The sequence below is a fragment of the Hyperoodon ampullatus genome, assembly GCF_949752795.1.
Source record: "Hyperoodon ampullatus genome assembly, chromosome: 10".
Classification (NCBI taxonomy): domain Eukaryota; kingdom Metazoa; phylum Chordata; class Mammalia; order Artiodactyla; family Ziphiidae; genus Hyperoodon; species Hyperoodon ampullatus.
Window position 1 is genome coordinate 100,900,298 of NC_136923.1, and position 17,612 is coordinate 100,917,909.

A 17,612-nucleotide genomic window follows, 5' to 3' on the forward strand; every position below is an offset into this window, starting at 1 on the left:
AAAAAATAAAGTTCTATCATAATCCAGTTGCCCAGAAGCAATCATTGTTAACACTTTGGCACGTTTCCTTTTAGTGGTGAACAGTGACATTTACGGTTAACTCTTCCCAGTGGTAAGGGATGGTATCTTCACACACGTCTCTTTGTCTGAATTTCTGGTAACGTTTCTTAGAAAGGGAATCACTGGGACTTCCCTGGTGGCGCAGTGGTTAAGAATCCGCCTCTCAATGCAGGGGACACGGGTTTGAGCCCTGGTCCGGGAAGATCCCACATGCCGTGGAGCAACTAAGCCCGTGCGCCACAACTACTAAGCCTGCGCTCTAGAGCCCCTGAGCCACAACTACTGAGCCTGAGCGCCACAACTACTGAGCCCACGTGCTGCAATTACTGAAGCCTGCGCGCCTAGAGGCCGTGCTCCACAACAAGAGAAGCCACTGCAATGATAAGCTCACGCACCACAACGAAGAGTAGCCCCCGCTCCCCACAACTAGAGAAAGCCCGTGTGCAGCAACAAAGACCCAACACAGCCAAAAATTAATAAATTAATTTAAAAAATAAATTAATAAATTAAAAAAGCCCACTTGGCCAATGGGTGTAAACATTTTTAGAGCATTTGATGGATAATGCCAAAATGCCTTCCAGAAATAATTTTGTAATTTTAACACGAGGAAACTGGAGCAGAAAGGCTTCCTTTGTGTCTCTGTGGCTCTCTTTACAGTGAATAAATATTCTGATTAAAAACCAAATTTACACATTCAACTGAGCAATTTCTCATGTGCCTCCTGTTGGTACCACACAAATAAAATATCTGGATACTTGATTGATTTCTTTTCCCCTAGAGTCTATCAGAGATTTGGTGCCTTGAACATTTCTCTTCCTGCAGGGATGGAATTATTGCATCTATGTGCCAGTCTGCATGGGATCTGGGATCAGAAACTGGAAAGGGCTTGGGGGTTTGTACTGATTTACATGAGGTGATGACAGCCAGAGGGAGGACACGAGCTCTGGGACATCACGCGAGCTGTGTCCCGCCTCACTTCCTGCTGCCCTGAGAGTTAAGCTGAGATGGAGCGTCTCCCGCTCGAATGATTGGTGTGAGGTCTGTGCTGCGTGGGGGGAAGCCTGGGCACTCAGCCCCCACCCTCGGGAACGCTTCGAGTGATGTTACAAGCAAGCCCAGCAACGGTCCTGGTCCTGATGAATCTTTGTCCACAGTGAGCAATCACTTAGCGATACTGGGCTGCCCAGACGAGCCAGTTTCTTTCCAGAGGCACCATGGTTTTGTCAACAGAGCACCCACCCCATGTAGCACTGGAAGTCCAGCCTTAGCATCCATTAACTCTGTGACCTTGGGGAAGCTTCTGGCTTCTTAGGGTTTCGGTTTCCCCATTGGTTTCCTCAGTGAGCATCGGCTCAGACAGCTGTATTAAAAGGACTTGGAAACCAGAAGAGGTCTAAATAAATATCTGGTGTTAACATCAGTCCAGGGGCAACTATTCAGAGCTGCAAAGGTGGCAGTGTTTCTTAACTTTGAAAGTAACGGTTTCTTGCAGATTGTATTAGCATCATAACAGTATCACTTCGAAAAGAATATAGCCTTTCTTGCTCATATTATCGCTTCATGCATTTCATGGGGTATCATCTGACATTTGCCCAGGTGTGTTACTTATCTCATTCAATCCCTGAGGCGACTCCGGGAAGAGGTGCTACCATGTCTCAGACAGGAACGTGCTGTCCCGTGAGGTCTAGTGTCATCCCCGGTCACAGCGAAGAGGGGCTGAAGTGCCGGACTCTTGCATTCAAGGCAGGCACATCCACTCCAACCCCTCCCCAGAATCTGAATGTCCTTAGATAGGATGATTCCGTGGGTATTTCCTGCTTTACCTGGAGTGAACCTGGGCCAATGACTGCAAACGTAAGACCAGGCAGGCTGGAGTTCAAGGAACACAAAGGTTCGTTCCAGATCTAGATGCTGAGGTGCTCCGACGTCACCTCTTCAGGCAGCTTCGCTCTCGTCACCACTTCACATGACCCTGCTCCCCATTGCGTCCGAAGTAACACAAGGACAAGAACCGAGTCTGGGGCGCTCCTGCCGCAGCCCCACGCCTCCGGTGAAAGCTGCCTCTTACTGCAGTGCCCTAAACAGTACTCCTCTTCTCTGCTGTTAATTTTGAAGGCAAGACGCTTATTATTTATTAGTCATTCCAAGACAGTCTATTTAGAGCCATTATTACCTAGTTTGCAAACACACTTTAGTGATATGTACATATTGTGGTGTTTGACCCTGTAAATAAGAGTTTATTATTATCCTCGAATGTTCACACAGAATATAAAAAAAGCGACATTAATATCTGACATTTTCCCTCACTGTGGTTAGCGCTCACTAGCCATCTGTGTTAACAGTTTTCAGACTGTCCTATGGGAAGACAAGAAAAGGGCTTCTTATGCTATTTGTGAGTGGAAAAGGGGAGCCCGTCGGGGGAGCGGTGATGGTTAAGGTTTGAGTGCTTCTTCCATTTTCAGCTGTGTGGAGCCCCCGTGGAGATCCTTGCTGGGTTTTGGGGTGGAGTAACCAAACTTTGGTTCTGATTTTTTGCAAACCTGGATTACTGCCCAAACTTCGTTTCAGCATGAGATGTCCAGACAGCCCTCAGTGGACTGCGGCCGTAGAAAACCATCTGCTGAGACGAGCAAGTCCGGAGTCTGCTAAATACCAGCTATTGTGCCCCTGAGAACAGTTCTGTGCTCTGTGAGGCCGGTGATGCGAGTCAAGGAAATTATAGGCTGCTCAGCCACCAGGCCTTCTGAAAAGATTATGCGGTGACTTGCTGATCTTTAGGGGGTCAGGGGTTTTGAGGGAAGGTTAGATTTCCAAGCATGTAGTTAGCGTAGAAAAGACTGGATTTGAAATCTCAGAGCTCAAGAGACGGAGCCTAGAAGCTCAGAGAGATACAGGCCGAGTGGAGAGAGCTCCAGGCAAAGAGAGAGGAGGGGCTGTAGTCCTGGTTCTGATACAACCGGTGGGTGGGGCCTCTGTCCATCCTGGGGGGCACCTCCACCCCACAGAGCACAAAACTGCAGCTCAGCAAGCGACAGCCCACCTTTCTCCAGCTGATTGGAGTCCAGGAGACCAGGAGTACAGGCCACATATTTTGATGTCCAGGCCAGGATGCCTTCTGTCACTCAAAATCATTTAATTTCAGTGTTGCTCTGTCAATTTTCTCTACTCTCTTGGCAGTTTTCTTGGTGCTTCAGATATTCTAGTCTTAATACATTTCATATTTAATGAAAGAGGTATAGCTAGGGACAGCCACAAAAAGAGGGAATACCAGAGCAGGCGTTTGGGAGGGTTCAGTGTGGATATTGACCTTTGCCCCTTGTTATAGATGGAATCGTGTCCCCCCAAATTTCATATGTTGAAGTCTTCACCCCCAGCACCTCAGAATGTGACCCTATTTGGAAACAAGATCATTGCAGATGTGATTAGTTAAGATGAAGTCATACTGGAGGAGGATGGGCCCCTAATCCAGTATGACTGGGGCCTTATAAAAAGAGAAATTTGGACACAGACACACACACGCAGGGAGAATGTCACGTGAAGGTGACGGCAGAGGTCAGGGTGATATTTCTACACACCAAAGGTTGCCAGCAAACCATGGGAAGCTAGGAGAGCGGCCTGGAACTGATTTTCCCTCTTGGTCCCCAGAAGGAAGCTACCCAGCCAATACTTCAGTTTTGGACTTCTGGCCACCAGCACTTTGAGATGGTTTTTTAAGCCACCCAGTGTGTGGCATTTTGTTATGCAGCCCTAGCACACAAATACACTCCCCTTACTCAGGGCTCTCCTCACCCACGCGTTTAATGATCTCAAATATTTATTTTAGTACTGAAAAGAGCTTGGCAGCTAAGGAAAAGAACCCCATTTAATGGTAAGACTTTTTAGTTAGGCTTTTGTTTTGTTTTGTTTTTTAAACACAAAATGAAAAAACACCATCTCAAGCAATTTATTTGACAATTTTTCTCAGGGATTTTATTGGCGTTATACTGTTTAGGCTACTAACCTAAGGTCATTTATCCCTCAGTCCAGTCCCAGAGTTTATTTGCCTGCTTGATTTGTGTCAACCTACCTACCAGAGCATATGCTCCTTTTCTTTGGCCTCGACATGGCCCACACTTCTGAGCCGTGTCAGAAGGGCTACCAGAGCCCCAGGGTCCTTTGTTCTGTGGAGGAGTTGCTCTAAGGTCCCTCTTCTCATGGTGGATCCCTCTGAGGTCCACTCTCCTGGCTATGCCTTTGGCCTGAGCTGACCACTCAGAAGCCATGCCTCAGGGGCAGTAGCGCTGCCCGCCCTGCAGTCAGGTTCTCACAAGGCTGGACTGGCATGTGACCATCACATGCTCAAGGGCCACTTGGGCTTTGTAAGTTAATTTGTCCACTCACCCAGAACTGTTCTGACGGCTTCATGAGATGGAAGCTGTCAGGGGAACCCTATGTAAACCAGCACATCAAGAGGTACGTATCTTCCTGGGCATCGGGGTACCCCTGTTCCTAGTACAGGTGCTGCCTTGTGAGGGTTGGTCAGAACAAGGTGGGCTGGTACCCCGAGGACACCTCAGGATCACTCCAGCCCCAGAGAGCCACTGAGTCCTCATCCTCTGTGCAGACAAACCTACATCTGTTCAGATGGGTAGTTCTTCAGACAGGTTTAAATACAATTGATTAGGTTAAATTTTTCCTTTAGGTTAATTATATAGTTAACTATATGAAATTGCCATTTTTGTGGGTCAAAGGCAGCCAAGAATGGACATGTTCATAGAGTTCAACCTAAAAGATTTAAAAACTTTTAATTTTAATTTAATTATAGATGAGCAAGAAGTTACAAAAATAGAGGTCCCATGTACCCATCACCCAGTTTCCCCCAGTGGCGGCACCTTCCATAATATGGTTCACTGTCAAAACCAGGAAACTGATACCGGCCCCACACCATCAACTAGTTTCAGGCCATACTTGGATTTTACCAACCTAATAGCTTCTGGGGACTATTCCTAGTTACTTCCATGGTGACACACTGAGGAATCTTTTAGACTCTTTTTATTTTAGAGATGATAGGGCTTTTATTTTTATGTTTTTGCAAATATTACATTTTCAAGATAAAAATTCAAGCAATATAATGTGTGTAATTGTGTAGGTGTGAAAGCTTCCTCTTTTCTCTCTCACTCAATAGAAGTAACTATGGTTACAAGTTTGGTGTGAATCTCTCTTTATGTTTCTTGAATGGATCTATAGCTGTATCTGTGTCTATTTATATCTATAGCTCTCTTTATATCAGATTTATATAAACCCATATACCTATGTAGCTTCTTTTAAAAAATCACATTTTGTAAACTTTTTTTTCTCACTAATATGTTATAAACATCGTTCTTCATCTGTACCACGCTTTCATGTATCTTGTTTCACTGAGTGAAAGACAAGGTTCTGAGACTGACTTCCTCTGCCCTCCTTGGCCAGTCCCTCCACCTTTAACCCTCTCCTTGAGCCCAGCCTCCGGGTCTCTGAATACTCGGCCACCTTGTCCTTCCATTTTCCCCAGGTGGGTCTACATTTCAGGTGGAAGCTCCAGGACTCTCTTAGCGGCCAGCTTCCCCGCCTCCCACCCCCCAGTCCAGCGGCTCCTCCTCTCCAGGACGGCCAGACGAGCGGACTGACCAGTCTTTTTTTTTTTTTTTTTTTTTGGTGGTACGCCGGCCTCTCACTGTTGTGGTCTCTCCTGTTGCGGAGCACAGGCTCCGGACGCGCAGGCTCAGCGGCCATGGCTCACGGGCCCAGCCGCTCCGCGGCATGTGGGATCCTCCCGGACCGGGGCATGAACCCGTGTCCCCTGCATCGGCAGGCGGACTCTCAACCACTGCGCCACCAGGGAAGTCCCTGAACTGGCCAGTCTCGATCCCCTTCTCAACCTGCCGTGTCATCCCCATAATGCTTCTCATTTGCTAGACCCGTGATTCCCCTAATATTATTAATTTGGGACACATTTATTCAATCTTTACAGACTCGTGTTTCCTCCTCTGTAAAAGGAGAGGCCTGGATCACCTACAAAAGCTATCTGGTCTAGAGCAGGGGTGGGAGAATTTTTTTCTGTAAACAACCAGGTAACAAATATTTTAGACTTTGGGGGCTCTATGATTTCTGGCACAGCTACCCAACTCGGCCCTTGTAGCATAAAAGTAACCATAGACAATATATAAATAAATAGGTGTGGCTATGTTCCAGTAAAATTTTATTTGTGGACACTGAAATGTGAATTTCACATTGTGTTTTTCATGTCACAAAATATTCTCTTTTTATTTATTTATTTATTTATAACTGTTAAAAAAGTTATTCTTGACTCACAGGTAGTACAAAAATAAAGGTGGTCGGCCAGATTTGGCCCACGGGCAGTATAGTTTGCCAACCCTTGTTCTAGTGGAAAGAGACTGAACCTTGGGGTCAGACAGATAAGGATTTGAGGTGCTTTTGTCATTTGCTAACTGTGCGACCCAGACAGGTTATACAACCTTCTGAAACTTCAAACCTTGCAGAGTTGCTATGAGAATTAGGGATAACGGATGTAAAGTTTCCGACACGCAGAGGACACTCAGTATGTGTTAGTTCCTTTCTTTCCCTTCAAGATCTTTCCAAAACTGGAATCCAGCAACGCAGGGCACAAAGCCCAGTTCTGTCCCGAAGACTTCTAGGCTGCCTTCAGCTCACCCTTTGCCCTCATTGCAAATGTACATGAGGGTGCACAGAGCTCTTACGTTTACATATGGGTTCCATGTGTCTCCATGACAACAGGGAGAAAATGACCTCTCACTGTGTCCATCTACAAAGAGGTTCTGAATTTTAGATTGTGAAATGTCTCCATTTAGCAATTCCTTAATCTTTTAATATTTTATAGCACTTTATAGTGTGTTTTTTTAAATCAGAAAGTTTCAATAAATTTTTAAAAATCTATGTGTTTTATATATTCTGTAAAAGAGACATTTCAGTAACTCAAAAATCCCATTATCTTCAAGTGTCCTGCCACAGAAGCCCAGGGGTTACTGCCCGTGGATGAGGAATCTTTCCAGACCTCTTCTGAACTGAGTCACTTCTCTGCCCATGCTTGGACATATCAACTCAGAGAATTTAAATTGATTTACATGGATTATTTCACCTGACACCCAAGACCAATTTTATTAGTAATTTTTTATGTGAGGAAACAGGCTCAGAGAGGTTAAAATGATGGCTGGCATCACACAGCAGTGGGAGAGGCCAGGATGCAGGCCCTTGGCCTCTGGGTCTGGGGCTCTGGCTGTTGCACAGCCTATATCCAACACTGCTTCTAAAGCTTATATGTGGTCCATTCGGCTCCTTGTACATAGTTTTGGAAGTTGCAGTCTACATCTTTTTGTGAGTGCATGTTCTGTTAGACCCTAAACAACTTATTACAATGTGATTTGTCAATTGGCATCCAATAAATATTTATTCATTTGTTCAGACATTCAGGATGGGTCATTTAGGCATTGCTCTCCAGTCAGTAAGCATTTGCTGAGTGCTTCTGTGAGCGCAGGGGTGGTAGCAGAAATGCCGTATATGCTGGGACTTTCTCAGTTTTGCAGAATGTAGTTTAAAGAGCAGGAGCCTCTGGCATTAAACTGACTTGGTCTAATTTCTCTTAAAAAGACATACAGATGGCCAACAGACACATGAAAAAATGCTCAACATAGCTAATTACTAGAGAAACAAATCAAAATAACAATGAGGTATCACCTCACACCACTGGCTGGAATGGCCATTGTCAGAAAGTCTACAAACAATAAGTGCTGGAGAGGGTGTGGAGAAAAGGGAACCCTCCTACACTGTTGGTGGGAATGTAAATTGGTGCAGTCACTGTGGAAAACAGTATGGAGGTGCCTTAAAAAACTAAAAATAGAGTTACCATATGATCTTGCAATCCCACTCCTAGGCATATATCCAGAGAAAACTCTAATTCAAAAAGATACATGCCCCCCAGTGTTCATAGTTGCACTATTTACAATAGCCAAGACATGGAAGCAACCTAAATGTCCATCGACAGGGGAATGGATAAAGAAGATGTGGTACATATATACCACAGAATATTACTCAGCCATAAAAAAGAATGAAATAATGCCATTTGCAGCAACATGGATGGACCTAGAGATTATCATACTAAGTGAAGTAAGCCAGAAAGACAAAGACAAATATCATATGATATCACTTACATGTGGAATCTAAAAAAAGATACAAATGAACTTATTTACAAAACAGAAATAGACTCACAGACATAGAAAACAAACTTAGGTTTACCAAAAGGCAAAGTGGGGGGGGATTAATTAGGAGTTTGGGATTAACAGATACACACTACAATATATATAAAATAGATAACCAACAAGGACCTACTGTATAGCACAGGGAACTAACTATATTCAATATCTTTACTAACCTACAAGAATAACTGAATCACTTTGCTGTACACTTGAAACTAACACAACATTGTAAATCAACTATGCCTCAATTTAAAAAAAAAAGAGTGACTCAGTCCAGGTCTCAGCGCTGGCTCGAGCAGGTGTCAGGTTCCTTACCTTCTACAGGTCTGTCTCCTCATCTGTCAGGTGGAGAGATGAGTATCCAGCTCCTGATGATATAAGGATGTAAGTGCCTGGCTTATAAACAGTGCTTAGAAGACAGTGTCTGTGATCAATAACATGCAATAGACAAACAAGGCTACACTGTGGTCAAAAGGGGTCCAGATCCCAGCAGCTTAGCCCTTTCTTCCCACATATGCGTGTTCCATGTCCATTGTGGGTGAGCTGTGGCTCTGATCCAAGTCTTCTTTCTTTCGGACTCAGGCTGATGGCGAAGCTTCCATGGTTACACCAGGGCAGAGGGAAAAGAGCGTGGCAAAACCCTAACTGACTCTTTTTTTTTTTTTGTGGTACGCGGGCCTCTCGCTGTTGTGGCCTCTCCAGTTGGGGAGCACAGGCTCTGGACGCACAGGCTCAGTGGCCATGGCTCATGGGCCCAGCAGCTCCACGGCATGTGGGATCTTCCCGGATCGGGGCACGAACCCGTGTCCCCTGCATCGGCAGGCAGACTCTCAACCACTGCACCACCAGGGAAGCCCCCTAACTGACTCTTAACGCTGAATGTGACATACTTTACCTCTCACCTTCAGTTGGCCAAATCGAGTCACATGGCCAAGCCCAATGCGATTGGGAAGAGAAATAGAATTCTCCTCTAGGCAGAGGCAGGGAATGTTTTTGAACGCTTTTACAGTTTAGCACAATATATCTGCAAAATAACCTTAGGAAGCACGAGAGAGTGTGGTTCAGAAAAGACATGTAAGTGCTGAATAAACATGAACGTGGAGTGTGCTTTCAGGCTTAATTGCTTCTTTAAGAATTTTCTGAGAAAGGCTTGTCACTGTCACTCTCTTGTCAGGTTTATATAAAACCAAAGATTACTGTACATACACTCCCAACAGTTCTCAAATACACAGAGTTCTATGCAAGCCAAGCTTCTGTTTATCTTCTTGAAGGCTTTCAGGGGCAAACACTGATCAAAGCAAATAGCTCCTTTTTGTCAGCCAATCTGGGCTTTTAAAATAAATTCGGAGAAATTAATGGCATTTTGGAGACTCATTAATTGAAGCACGCGCACGCACGCATCCACACACACACACTATGGTCAACTCTTTGGATCCTGTATTCCTCAGGGTCCTTTAGTTACAAACAACAGAATCCATTCTTGAGGGGAAATCGAGTAAGGGCAATTAGGTAGCTCAGAAATTTTCCAGGAGAGCTTGGCCCTTAGGAACAATGGCTGAGTTAAGCTGATTGCACTGCCTGACTGTTCCGGGGAGAATTAACTACTCCAGTATCGGGCCTGAGGCAGTGTGCCTGGAACCTCTGTCAAGCTGCCCCTGAAAGCTGAGTGCCTCCTTCCTCTGCACTCTGCCACTTTGCCACAAGGGATTCTGGGAGACTTCCTCCTCTTTCTTCAACTTTAACTTTTTACAACAATCTTTTCCAAATCAAAATCTCGTGTGTTCTCCACCTTAACCAAGTGATCAGACTTTGCAGCCCAGTCGTGAGAAAAGCTGGGATAGCAGGTCTCCTATGAGATGCATTGTGACACATACAACATCACCTATGAAATGCTCTTTTATCAGGATGCACGGAGTATCTGTCTATTTGTGTGATGTTTGAAGCTACTGGTAATTGTTGCCTAAATGCGTTAATTCATTGGGGGCTGCAAAATGGTGATATTCTAATTTTACTATTTCTTAAAAAATATTTAGCTGGAAAAATTTAATAAAGACACTCTTCCCCTTCCTACTTTTGGGTTACCCAGTTGTTCAGCTCATAATAAACAGACAGGATAAATGTTTGATTTTTGATGTCTTCCCTATATATATTAGTTTTCAAGATCGTGAGTTGGGTCTTTTTCACCCTATCCTTCTCTGAAGATGACCAATTAGTTAAAAAATATGTATAGCTCATCATGACTCCATGAATTAAAATGTATTGGAAGAGTTTCAATCAATTGTAGTTATCATTTTTTAAAAAAATTTATTTATTTATTTATTTTTGGCTGTGTTGGGTCTCCGTTGCTGCACACGGGCTTTTGTGGGGAGCGGGGGCTACTCTTCGTTGTGGTGCGCGGACTTCTCATTGCGGTGGCTTCTCTTGCTGCGGAGCACTGGCTCTAGACGTGCGGGCTTCAGTAGTTGCGGCATGCGGGTTCAGTAGTTGTGGCTCCCAGGCTCTACAGCACAGGCTCAGTAGTTGTGGCGCATGGGCTTGGTTGCTCCACGGCATGTGGGATCTGCCCGGACCAGGGCTTGAACCCGTGTCCCCTGCATTGGCAGACACATTCTCAACCACTCTGCCACCAGGAAAGCCCCAGTTATCTTTTTTTTTTTTTTTGCGGTACGCGGGCCTCTCACTGTTGTGGCCTCTCCCCTTGCGGAGCACAGGCTCCGGACGCGCAGGCTCAGCGGCCATGGCTCACGCGCCCAGCCGCTCTGCGGCATGTGGGATCCTCCCGGACCAGGGCACGAACCCGTGTCCCCTGCATCGGCAGGCGGACTCTCAACCACTGCGCCACCAGGGAAAACCCCCCCAGTTATCATTTTTGAAGCTCCAATTCTTTTATCTTTTGCTGGTGGAAGCCTCTTCAGTTTGCCTCCTGAGTCCTTTTGACCGGACCCTTGTGGTCTTTGTTTCCTCGCTAGTTTGACAAAAAGTTTTCAATTTTTTACATTTTGTGCCTCAGACCAGAATCAGTCATTTCTCCAAGAAGCCCTGGTTTCTTTTAGTGAGAAATGGCATTTCAAGACCACGATCTGGCCATTAATAATGTTTGTTGCTACTGGGTTGGCCATTGTTTCTAGGTCTCTTCAGTGGACAGACCTAGGAGATATATATATATATGATATGCAATATTTATATACATTTTTAAGGTAAAATAAAAGATGAGATAAACTACTTCATGAGTTTATAACTGGTACTTCTAATTCAAATTTATGACTATTATGATGAGTATTTTTCTACTTAAACTTTTCTATGTTAAATCGATATATCCTTTCTTTCATACTGAAAACCCTGTTCTTAAAAAATACAAGAGACACTATAATTAGAATATTGTACAATGACTCATTTGTTTTATCTCATATTGGACACGCAATAGTCTCAGAATAACAATACTTCTACCACCTCAAATGGAATCTCTGTGAACGGTTCAATACCTTTTTCATATATTCTTATTTTCCCCATTTTTAAGTTGTTGTGCTGTATCTAATTTACCAGAGTGTAGAGTCATTGCGTGCTGTACTCTCTCTTCTTTAAACCTCACTTAGTGTTAGTACTACAAATAACTGTACGTTTAATCCTCATCACCAGTCCTTATTATGTCAATGTCTCTCTGGCCATTTTGCTTGTCTGAAGCTTGTTCTCTGGTAGATTTTTCAGAAACGCTTATGAATGGCAACAATATTCCCTGGTTTCTTGCATGTTAACAGTTTATGCCTTTTATACTTTAAAGTCAGTTTTTCTGGATACAAAACCTTTGGATCACATTTTTTTCCCTTGAGAATCTTAATACATTATTTTATTTTCTTCTTTCTTCAAGCCTTGCTGTCAAAAAGTTTGATGAAAATTTAATTTTCTGGTCTTAAATGTCACTACCTGTTTTTGCCTAGATGCCCCAAAGGGTTTTTTAATCTCCAGTAATTTTTTCTAGAATATATTTTGGTGTTAGTCATTCTGGGTTGGTATTTTCAGCTACCCTGTGTGCTCTCTCACTATGTAGTTTCAATTAGTTTTTTTCTTATTCTGCTCCCTTGCTTTGGTTTTCTTCTTCAGTGTCTCCTATTATCTTGTGTGTTAAGTCTTCTCTGCCTGTTGTCAACATTTGATACTTTCTTTCAGATCTTTTAAATTTTTCTTTGTTTCTTTTTTATTTTAAAATTTCCTTACATTTTTTTTCCTGTTTGTCATAAGGCATTATCTATTGTGTTTCTTCGTTCTAATTTTCTCTTCATTTTTGAAATGATATCTTCTTCTAAATACAATTTTTCCTGAGTTCTGTCATCTCATTTCTGAGTTTTTCTTAGTTCTGATTTATGCTGTTCTTTTATGCCTTGTATCCTTTAAAAAGTATTAATGAGGTTACAGTTTTGATATGTTTTTTAGACATGTCTTTCTGGTGGGTTTTCATGATCTATAGAGATGTTTTTCAGCTTCTTAATCTCTTTTTTCTTATGATAATTTCATATAGGATTTGGTCTTGATATTTTTATGTTGCTCATTTAAAAAATTAATTCTCCTAAACTTTTAGAGGGTGGCACAGTTGAGAGAATCTTTCTGATTTTTATCTTCTGTTTTATTTTTATCTTTCTAACTTTTTATCTTCTGTTGTTTTCATGTAACTTTCCTGCCTTTGTCCTTCCCTTTCACTTTTAGCTGGAGCATCTCTATCCTTTGTCTCTATCCACCTCAAGTCTGACTTCACTCTCAGCAGTTTCTTATCATTGTGGAACCTGCCTTATCTGTTTCAAGAATGCCCGGGAGCTTGACTTCTCCAGACCCATTAGTCCTTCGTGAAAGCTCCCTCCACTCTCAACCACTATTAGGTTGGGCAAAGCCCTGGTAGTTTTAGCTGCTGTTCTCAAATGGTCCCACAGAGCTCTCCTTTACATGCCTGCTGGCTGACTGGGACTTCTGTTCTCAGGTCCAGGAGACACCGTTTTGCTTCTCTGTGCTTTCTCTTACATAGATGCTGAGACCATGCAGACTGTGTGACAGTTGGTGACCTTGTATTTTGGTGTTTGTGGGGAAAATGTCATCTAGTTTTGTTGTCGATGTTGTCCATGGTAATTTGGTTTTACTTTATCCTTTTCTTTTCTTCTTTCCTTCCTCCCTCCCTCCCTCTTTCTTCCTTCCTTCTGCGTCCCTTGCATTGGAAGGTGGATTCTTAACCACTGGACCATCAGGGAAGTCCCTGTTAAGAACATATTAAGTAAAATGTAAGAACACAAAACAGTATTATTTCATTACCTTCCTTTTATAAGATGTGTGTATGTATATATGTGTGCATGGGGAAAGCGGCTGGAAAACAACACACCAACGTGGTGGTAGTGCTTACCTCTCGGTAGGAGGATTACAGATGACTTTTATTTACTGCTTTATATTTATCTGTATTTTCTATTGTTTCTGAAACAAGTACAAACTTCTTATATAATAAATTCTTAAAGACTTTTGAGAAAACGTCTACAGATAACCCTCCTTGATCCACTGTTGTGAGCTCAACATCTCACTGTGGGGTTTCCTAAAACATGGAATATATATAAGATGACTTTAGGTGGTTTGATGCAGATTAAGCATTTCTTATTTTCATAATATAGTACAAAAATATATTACAAAAAATGGTAACATATATTAAAAAATAAATTAATTTCAACAAAGGGTGCTGAAACAATTGGACACCCCTATACCAAAAAAAAAAAAAAAAAGAGAATCTAGACACAGATCCTAACCTTTCCCCCAAATTAACTCAAAATGGATCATAGATCTAAATGTGAAAGAAAAAAACTGTAAAGCTCCTAGAAGATAATATAAGAGAAAAGTAATTAGCACATCAAAACCAGGATTCAAATGATACTCAAATGTAAAGACATAGGACTCCTGCAGTGCAGGGGAAAAGGACTGTCTTTTTAAAAAATGGTGCTGGGTCTGCAGGGTATCTTTATGGAAAATAAGTAATTTAGACCCCTGCTTCATCACGTGCAAAAATTGGTTCCAATTATCCCAAATGTTAAAAAGAAAATGTAAAGCTTCTACGTGGTAAACATTTTTTTTTTTTTTAAGAAAGGGAAAAAAGCACACAGGTTTCTTTAATTCTTTCATCACAATGGCCCTAGTTGCATAAGGATTAAATAAGCAAGCAGCAGACAAAGTCGACAAATTTGCGACATACAACATCTGTCTAATCTTTTCAGACTCTTCATTTCTGTACCAGCCAAGGGTTCCTGGTAGAATATGTTATTTATAGCATGACATATGAGTGCTAGCAATAGAGTGTGGGCAAACATGACACATGGAAGTTGACTTCTAGGGGAGGGAAGCTTCCTTTAACATTGCCTTGTTTCCTGTTTTTGCTGCTATATTTGCGAAGAGTGTCTGAAGCATGTCATTTAATGAGTGCCTAGTCTGAAACCTTTTTTTTACCAGACAAACCAGGACTACCCCTGACTTTTTTTTTCTTTTTTAATTAATTTATTTATTTTTGGCTGCGTTGGGTCACCGTTGCTGCTCGCAGGCTTTCTCTAGTTGCGGAGAGTGGGGGCTACTCTTCTTTGCAGTGTGCAGAATTCTCATTGCGGTGGTTTCTCTTGTTGCAGAGCATGGGCTCTAGGCGTGTGGGCTTCAGTAGTTGTGGCACATGGGCTCTAGAGCGCAGGCTCAGTAGTTGTGGCGCACGGGCTTAGTTGCTCTGCAGCATGTGGGATGTTCCCGGCCCAGGGCTGGAACCCGTGTCCCCTGCACTGGTAGGTGGATTCTTTTTTTTTTTTGCGGTACGTGGGACTCTCACTGTTGTGGCTTCTCCCGTTGCGGAGCACAGCCTCCGGACGCGCAGGCTCAGCGGCCATGGCTCACGGGCCCAGCTGCTCCGCGGCATGTGGGATCTTCCCGGACCGGGGCACGAACCCGTGTCCCCTGCATCGGCAGGCGGACTCTTAACCACTGCGCCACCAGGGAAGTCCCTACCCCTGACTTTTTCTAAGGACAGGTTGGTTGACTGAGGTAGAGCTTGCTGTGTGGCGACCGTTGTGGATTCTGAGAGCAAAAGGAGGTGAGCAGCGACAGGAAAAACCCTAGCAGAGCCCGAGGTCTTCTGTGAGTCAGGCTCATCACTCACATGTTTATCATTTCATCCTCCCAGGAACATCACGAAGTAAGTACCATCATCTTCACTTTACAGAGGAGAGCTTTACAATTCAGAGAGACGAAACGGTCCCGACTCATGGGCGTGCGATCTGTGCCTTTGTGCTGGTCCCCAAGCTTAGAACAGCCCTGTGTTTGGTCTGATGCTCTATTATGACCGTCTTGAAATTCTTAATGATTTCTTTAAACAGGAGGCCCTGCCTTTTCATTCTGTGGACCCTAGAAACTGTGCAAGCTGATCTTCGTCCTCCAGCACGAATACTTGCACGCATGGAAGGCCCATGTCCCTTTCTAGGGCGGCCAGCTTCCTAGACCTCAAGAGGGAGGCTGGGCAGCTCTGCCATGTGACCAGGGGTGTTTCTTGCTTCCAGGGGCAGAGTGTCTCCGGGTGGGAGGGGGAGGCGGAAGGAGCTGCCACATAAGGTCTTCCCTTCCTCCCTGACTCTGCCGGCTTCTCTGAACTCGCAAGGGAGAGCTGATACTTCTCTTCCTGACCGCGGCACCTTTGCTACGACAGTGACTGTGCTAATACCGAACCTCCTTCTCCCCAACACTCCCCGTTCTCTCTCTCTCCCCGCTGCCCCCATAAAAGCAGAAACGGAGTTACTCCTTCTGCACTGAAATGTATCCCTGAGCCACCCAATTGTCCTATGTCCACTTTCACCCGTTCTTCTGACCTCTCACATGGTGCCTCTTGCTGGTTTCTGGCTTCTGTGTTGCAGTGGAACTCAGATAACCAAGCATCTTAGAATCATGCTCTGAGGATGGTCTTGCGACTGGCTCTTTCATGAGGGACTGTGACGTTGATTTGGGCTCCTCTGAGGTCTTTCTCCTTCACGTTTCTAGTTTCTCAGCGATGTTCCGGGTGGCTGGAATCGCTCCAGATTGTACCCTCTGGTGCAGTTCAGGTCTCTGAGCTCCGCATTCCTCTCTACTCTGACTGCAGGGGTTCTGTGCCCGCTGCCACCTGGCTTGCATCTCTGTCTATGGCCCCATCCGTATGCCCCTCCTCCCTCCGGCCCATGCACTGCTTAAGACCGTCTTGCTTAGGATTCTCAGCACCGACCCCAATCTCCTACGGCAGTGTTGAAACTTGTCTGTGTGTCTCTGAGCCCAACTTTGTGTCCCAGACCCTGACCTCAGCTTTGCCCTTATGACTCATCATATGACACCCCTCTTAGCATAGACATCTTTCAAAGTGAAACTACATAGGTGCTGGGCATGAACAAGGGGGCAGCCAGCAGCATCCTTGTTCATCACACCTGCGGGCTACCACTCGTAACACAGCCAAGTATAAACACTGAATACTTTCCCTCCTACAACAGAACTGTGAAGCTAGTCAGGGTGTCCCTGCATAGGACAAATGCAGGAAAGAGTACAGAAAAATGAAACAAGCAGAAAGAAATCTCCCACCCCAAAGGTCATGCTGTCCACAATGAGTTCCCATTCCATGAAATCTAATAGGGTGATCAGTTATGTGGTTTGCCCAGGACGGTCTCAGTTTAAACACGGAAAGTCCTGCATCCTGGGAGACCCCATGGCTGCAGGCACACCAGGGTAGTTGGTTCACCTAAAACTGAAAAACAACTTTGAAAACACAATTTGTTTTAATCAGCAGTGACTCTTGTATTTAGTTTACCTGATGAAGCAATGATATTGTAAGTCTCAATGTGTGTTTATCAACCCAAAGGAGAATAACTTTTAGAGTCCAGCCTTTCTAGAGCATGCCCACCTCTGGTATTAGCTAGCTGCGTGTCTGTTTTTTCAATGCTTCAGGATTTGATATAGGCTGGATTGAGGCCAAGCACACAGGGCTTACCTCCCTGGAGAGCCCAGGTGTTCACGGGTTCACATCTGGAATTTAACACATTGTCAGATAACTAAGGCTTCAGCCCTTTGTTTCTAGAATGTATACCACAAACTACTGCACTATAGGAGGAACATTTTCTCCATCTCCTCGTACTCAGGAAGTACCAGCTAGCAGGAACTCTTTATTCTGGAAAATCTCTTAGAAGAAGTAAAAAACCAAGACAAGGAACTCTCTTAGCACTTCTCCTGCAGATGTGTGCACCCTGGATGATGGAGAATGTGGCATCTGACTCACGGACGAGGAGATTCATAGCA